The sequence below is a fragment of the Athene cunicularia genome, assembly GCF_003259725.1.
Source record: "Athene cunicularia isolate RWA chromosome 1 unlocalized genomic scaffold, athCun1 chr1_part2, whole genome shotgun sequence".
NCBI classification, from domain to species: Eukaryota; Metazoa; Chordata; class Aves; order Strigiformes; family Strigidae; genus Athene; species Athene cunicularia.
This window is the reverse complement of record NW_020799092.1, coordinates 49398117-49404414: the sequence shown is the minus strand read 5'-3', so window position 1 is coordinate 49404414 and position 6298 is coordinate 49398117. Positions and strand designations below refer to the sequence as shown.

Below are 6298 nucleotides of genomic sequence, written 5' to 3'. Positions count from 1 at the left end.
GTTTTGCTTTTTACGAGAGAGAGGTAAAGGTAGTAACATCAGATACATAGGAAAAGCAGATAACCCAGGAATTTCGAGAGTTAAATTGTCTTCAAAACTAGTTCTCCCACTGAGATGAAAGATGCAGCTTGTGCATGTGGCCCATCTGTAACCTCAGAGGTGCAGCTGCACACTCAGGTTTCCCCTCCACCAGGGATTTTTTTATCTACACCTTCCCAAGCTCAGTATAACTTTAAATGAACATAGTTGAATATGTAAGGATTGTCTACATGATGTGTATTTAATAATACAGCCCTATTTCCTCCACAAGTCACATTTCTACTAGACATTTTGTACTTCTGCTTCTATCAAAAACTTTTCTCAAACATTTTGTATGCAGGGACTAAAGAGTAACCTTGAGAGAAAGTGGCAGACGTGCATGAGATTTGAAGCACCCAAAGGCTTTCTAAACAGTGTATGAATCTGAGGGGATACATCTGCTTTCCTGAAGATGTGGGGCAATGTCCCTGTGTTTCACAGGCTATAAACCAGAAGCCTATCTCAGCAAAATAATTTGAGGTATTGATAAGTAGATGCTGTAACCAAGGTATCTTGTTCCCATTTCGGGGAAAAAAGCAACAAAATAAAAAAAAAATATCAGTAAAAGCTATTGAAACACGTATGTTTACAAGTAGGATTTCTGTGTATGTTCTCATTCTATTATCTACATAAAGCCGCCTTTTATGCTGTCTGCTGACAGCATTTGATGCATTTTTCCTCCTGTGCTTATTTTTAGTTGCCATAGGAACTTTCTTATTTCCTGTCAGCTGATGTCATTATTTAATACTATTAATTGTATAAAAGGGTGTTGATTCTGGTACTCCAGATGCTGAAAAAAAGCTTTAGGAATGCAGAACACATATTTCAGTTTACTCACTCTTTTATTCATTTAATTCTATCAATATTTATTTCAAAAAGCCAGATACTGTAATAAAAGCTGTTACCACATCAGTGGAATCCGAACTAGAGCCTCTCCAGTCTTTTCTTCTTGTTTGATCTAAGTTTCCCTCCCACTACCATAAATATACTTATTTGAAATAGTATCTTTTGTCTGTTTATTTTGTAGCTTCATTCTTCCTCACTCATCACATATCCTATTCTTTTTCCTTTAAAAAAAAAAAAATAAAATCTGCTGTTAAAATGAATGGGAGTGAAAAGAAAATTTTCCAGCATATGAAGAAATACAGTCTGGAAAAATATTTGGATCCAAGGAGGGTTTCTTTCTGGCAAAACCTAATTCTTCTTCTCTTACATATAATAAGTTATTTTGTAAAGGATTATTTTTCTATTAAATTTGTTGTTTGACCAGAAAGCAATAAAGAATTACCAGAATTGACTGAGAACTACATTAGCTTAAACTGGATCTTTCTTTATCCATATCAACTATAACATTTCCACATTTTTTCCCATGAACTGACCACATATTTGGAGAAAAAAATCTGATCAACATATAAATTTGCATTTGAATTAGTATTATACAGAAAGGTGGTGCAAACTTATTCCAGTCCTTCTCTGGAAAAATAGGAAAATAGCAGTAATGTACACAAATTGAAATCCTCCTATAAAAACATATTCCTTTTTCCATTTCACATCACTGCTCTTCATAAGGTGGAGGAAGACAGGTAGCTTGGAACAAAGAAACTGTCAAATATGCTAACATTGATAACTTTAGAAAATAATTCCACTGGTGTGACTTAAATTATGCAAACTTCATCTAAGGTTTTATTCAAAGCATTCTAAAGACAACTTGAATCTCCTCGCTGAACTCGGGGGCTGCTGGATTAGTCCCACTGAATGGGATAACAGGAGTATTAATGAGCTCGCTGGGGTGCTAGGAGGATAATATTCTGCTTGGGAATGTTCCCAAAGCATATGGTGTGTGCTCTTGCTGAGACAAGCATTGTCAAGTGTTTTAGTTGCTATAACTCAATAGGCATCTGAGGCAAATGATGCTCAACCCGATCCTGGAAGCTCCTCCACAGAGCGTCCCTTCTGCAGAAATCCTTCTCAGCCACCCCAGCCCAGCCCCACCATCAGCAGAACCCTCATCGCCCAACTTGGTTCAATGGAGGGGATTCACACTAAGACATGCTGTCCTGCAAACAGCAACACTGATTTTGTATAGGCCTTGCTAAATTAAGGAATAATATTTGTTCAACAACACAAGCTTTTATTATTTTAGCAAAAGTAAAATATATTAAACATCTGTCTTTTAATCTGAACAGGAAGAACTGAAGGTTTTAGGAACTGGAAATTTTTTCTTTTTCCCAGTTTGTTCTTGTAGAAACAGTTTAAAAAAGCAACTTATTTGTAAAAGAAAGTGTACATACACATGGAAGGAGGTTTTGTTTATTAGAGAGAGACAATTATTCTGATTACTTCTGAGGACTGTCTGGGAGAATCAAAGACTTTGAATATTATTTTATATATCCAGAAAACAAAATTTAAAAACAACTGCAGAAAAAAAAAATTAACTAGAATTTGTCCATAATGTCTTTTCCCAAAATGAGTCTCCTAGTTAAACCAGGAGTCAAACAGTTACCATTTTATAAAATAAGTTAGTTACCATTTTATAAAATAAGATATTGCCCCCAACAATTGGTAGTTTTTTCTTTCTTTTCAGGAATACGCTACCAGTCTGATCTGTATTAAAAATATGAGAGATTTAATATGTAAGTGCAGCCAACTCAAGTTGAAAAATAACTCCCAGTTAAATGTTACTAATATGCAGAGGCATTAAATTTGAAGGAAACTGCAAAGGTATCCAGTTTCCCTGGAAAAACTATGGCACAATATCCAAAAAGAAGCAGCTCAGATGGGCAAATCACCTGCAAATCAACTACAACTGAAACGGATGCTGAGTTTCCAACCCCCTTCCATAAGACCGATAGGGTCGGCCAAAACAGAGAAGAGCTGTGAGGCTGTGGGACCCAGGGGCTGGCTGGGGGGGGAAGGCTGGGTGACCCCGCTAGGTCTGGAGGCTCCCCAGGCCACCAGAGAGAGCCGTGGGACAGGATCACCTGCACTGGGGGTGCCCATCCCAGCCACATCCTTCTGGGAAGGAAAGAAAGCAAGCAGGACAAGGTCAGTTCACTATGTGACAGCAGTGGGAGAAAGGTCAGCAAGAGAGCAAGCCCAAAACACCCCATGAAGTCAAAGGCCGTAAAGACCAAAATCACTTGCAGAAACAAAACTGAAGTACTGCTCTTCCTCCTTTTCACCTCACTGCCGTGGACATGGGAAAGGATTGAGTCATTATCTGCCTTGCCAAGGGGCTCACGCTGGGCTTCTCCACTGAGCAGCAACTCTGTAAGATTCAACAAAGGAAGAAGCAAGTTATGAGAACCACACCACTAAGACACTAATAACATTACGGGGACATCTGAGGATACTGTTGAACTTACCAGAGTATGAGAATCAACATCATCCTCTCTAAGTTATACAAATAAAAGAAGGTTATTTAGTGTCCATCTGGTTTTATTCAAGAGGTAGTAAATAATTATTCATCAAATGTACACCAAAGGCTTTTGATTGCTCTTAGCTGCCAGACAACAGGACTTTTCTTATCCTACAACTGTCACCTTCCATGTCATCTGAGACAAAAATGAGGCATTTCCACTTTTCATACCTCTTTCAGGAAGGCAATGTGATTGCTTGTTTATAGAACATGGGTATTAGTACAGCTCAGGGAATAAAAAAATTAATAGGCACTATCCAGCAGAGGGAGCACAATAACATAAAAACCCTTCAGCTGTAAGGTGAAGAACTTTTTTCTATTAAAATCCACAATATTTGGCAATCTGAGTTTACTGTTTTAGCATATGGGGTGGAAAAGACAGAATTTAAATAAAAATTGAGATAGGAGAGAGGGATCTCAAACAAATACAAGTAACAAAATAATTGATTCCCTGTTATTTTCATCCATAATTAGGCAGATGTAACTTAACTGCTGGAAGAATTAAGGTTTAATAAGAAGAGATCAAGGATGATCTTAGGAAGAGTAATAACATTTATTTTACAATGCTGATTTTAATTTAAATAGAACTGGCTGCTCTGGCTGAAAGACTCAAGTGCTGCTTTCAGTTTGACTGTGCACTTCCTCTTGTTGTTAATGAAGTCATACATCACAGAAATAACTGATTCACCCATTCATTCAGCTTATGTGTAATTTTTAGAGTCCAATATGACAGAAGTCTTACTAGATATGTTCTCTCTTCTGTGACTGTTACACTTTCTAATCTAATCATGCTCAAATAATTGTGAATTAAAAAAAAAAAAAAAAAAAAGCGCTAATACCTATAAGAAACAGTCATAAACCAGAGAAAGAATTTGTCACATTTTGATGTGACTTACATGAACTACGGTAATTAAAGAAACAATTTAATAGTTTAAAATTGTTGCCATCTTAAATGCAAACCTTTCTTAGGGTGCATTTCATTAATATATTTATGCCACGAGATTTTTTAATTAGGACATCTAAATTCTAAGCTCTGCCACTGACTCTTATTTGACCTTTGGCAATTCACAGTCTTTCTAAGAGAGTTTCTGTTATCTTTGTAATGAAAATCATATTGATTTCACAGCTGGGTAGAGTGTAACAGCAGCTTTGCCTGCTGGTAGAAAGTACCATTGAAATAAAAACATAATTTTGAAAGGAAAAAGAGAAGAAAGAACTGAATGTTCTGATCAAAAATGCTAACTACAGCTAACTCGAGGTAGAATATATTTGGTTTAACTCTTAGATGATTTTCAAAGAAAAACTCAAGCATGATGAAGACTGACGAGTATTTTTTTCTGTTAAGCAAACTGAATTTCTTCTCCACAAACTGGCAGTAAGATTAACAAGTCAAACAAAACATCTATACTGCTAAATATTGAAGATTCCCCCATTCAGCAGACTGTTCACTCTGTTGTATAATGTCCTAAGGAAAAGAGATTTATGCAGGCTCATTATCCATCCACTCTACTACTCCACTTTCCCTGGTAATCTTTCAAGCTCTTGACAATTTCAACCAAATCTAGCGGAACAGTGGAAGTCTTAGAGATATGAAAGACTTCTGACCACCAGACTCAACTGAGATTGGATGAAGGCTAACAGATACTTACCACCTTTGCTAGTCTCACATGTGACTAGCCATACTAAAAATAACTCCAAAAGTAGAGTGAGAGCAAAGCACTGATAGCAGTTTCTTATCCCCATTATAGACACAACATCTTTACCCTGACAGGACAAGTTGATCCATAGAAAGTAAAGGTGTCATCTTGGGAAAAAGTCCAAAGAATTATTTTCTAAGCATACAGGAACTCAAACTGTTTAGCTTACATACTTGTGTATTCCACAGTACTTCCAGAATATTATTTCATTAGTCAAACATAAATTCATATAGTTTTACATAATTCTAGATTAGTAATGTCTTAATGTCAGAACAAACTTACTAAATTTTTTTCTAAAACTATGATGACTTCACTAAGGTTATTAGAATTGTAGTCAAAACTGCCTAACTTCAAAAACATCTCACTGAAAGTTTCACCAAAGCATTTTCATGCTAATCTGTAGATACATAAATCCAACAAATTAAACTTTAGAAGATTTTATTGTCTTCTTTCCAATTAACAAATATGAATACATTTTGCTAGGCTGAAACAATCCCTTATTACCTCACAAGAACCAACAAAATGTCTAATACAGGTGGGCTTCTTAAAAGCCCAGCTCATTTTCATATACATGATGGCTGCTGTCAAAACCTGCTGTGTGGTATGAACAGGTATGGATGGTGACCAATAAGTAGAAGAGAGAAAAGATTAATTAACCTCAGCCACACATGGCCACACACACACACACATGCTACCAGACAAGCAGATAAACCTCTGTGTGAGAAGAAACCCAATGTGAATTATCCGTGAGATGAACCATGTGAGGAGTTTAAAAGGGTGGTGGGAACTACCTGAAAATGTCTGAGACTCACCAGTTCCGCTGCCCATAAATGATCTAACAGTCATTTGCTCAGTCTTAACACAAAGTCCCCCAGAACTGTGGAAAACAGGTGGAAAAGAAACCCCAAGCTGAAGGAAACTGAATACTAAAAACCTTATAAAATTTATGAAGTCCTGAACACTCCTGAGGTGGGGAGGCACTGTGGTGAGGACCACAGGCATGATGAAAAACTGACTGGTATCCAAATCATCTCTTTCTTTTTTTTTTTTTGTTTTGTTTTGTTTTGTTTTTTTGTTTGTTTGGTTTTTTTTTCTGCAAAGACTG

General features: G+C 36.6%; 1 long non-coding RNA gene across 1 annotated transcript in view; it reads right to left on the bottom strand.

Annotated features, from left to right (window-relative positions):
* Window positions 1–912: 912 nt before the first annotated feature.
* LOC113491103 overlaps window positions 913–6298 on the bottom strand; it is a 32962-nt gene continuing 27576 nt past the window's right edge. The window contains exon 3 of the long non-coding RNA XR_003400350.1: window positions 913–3346. This is a non-coding gene — a long non-coding RNA (uncharacterized LOC113491103). The remainder of the gene's footprint in view (window positions 3347–6298) is intronic.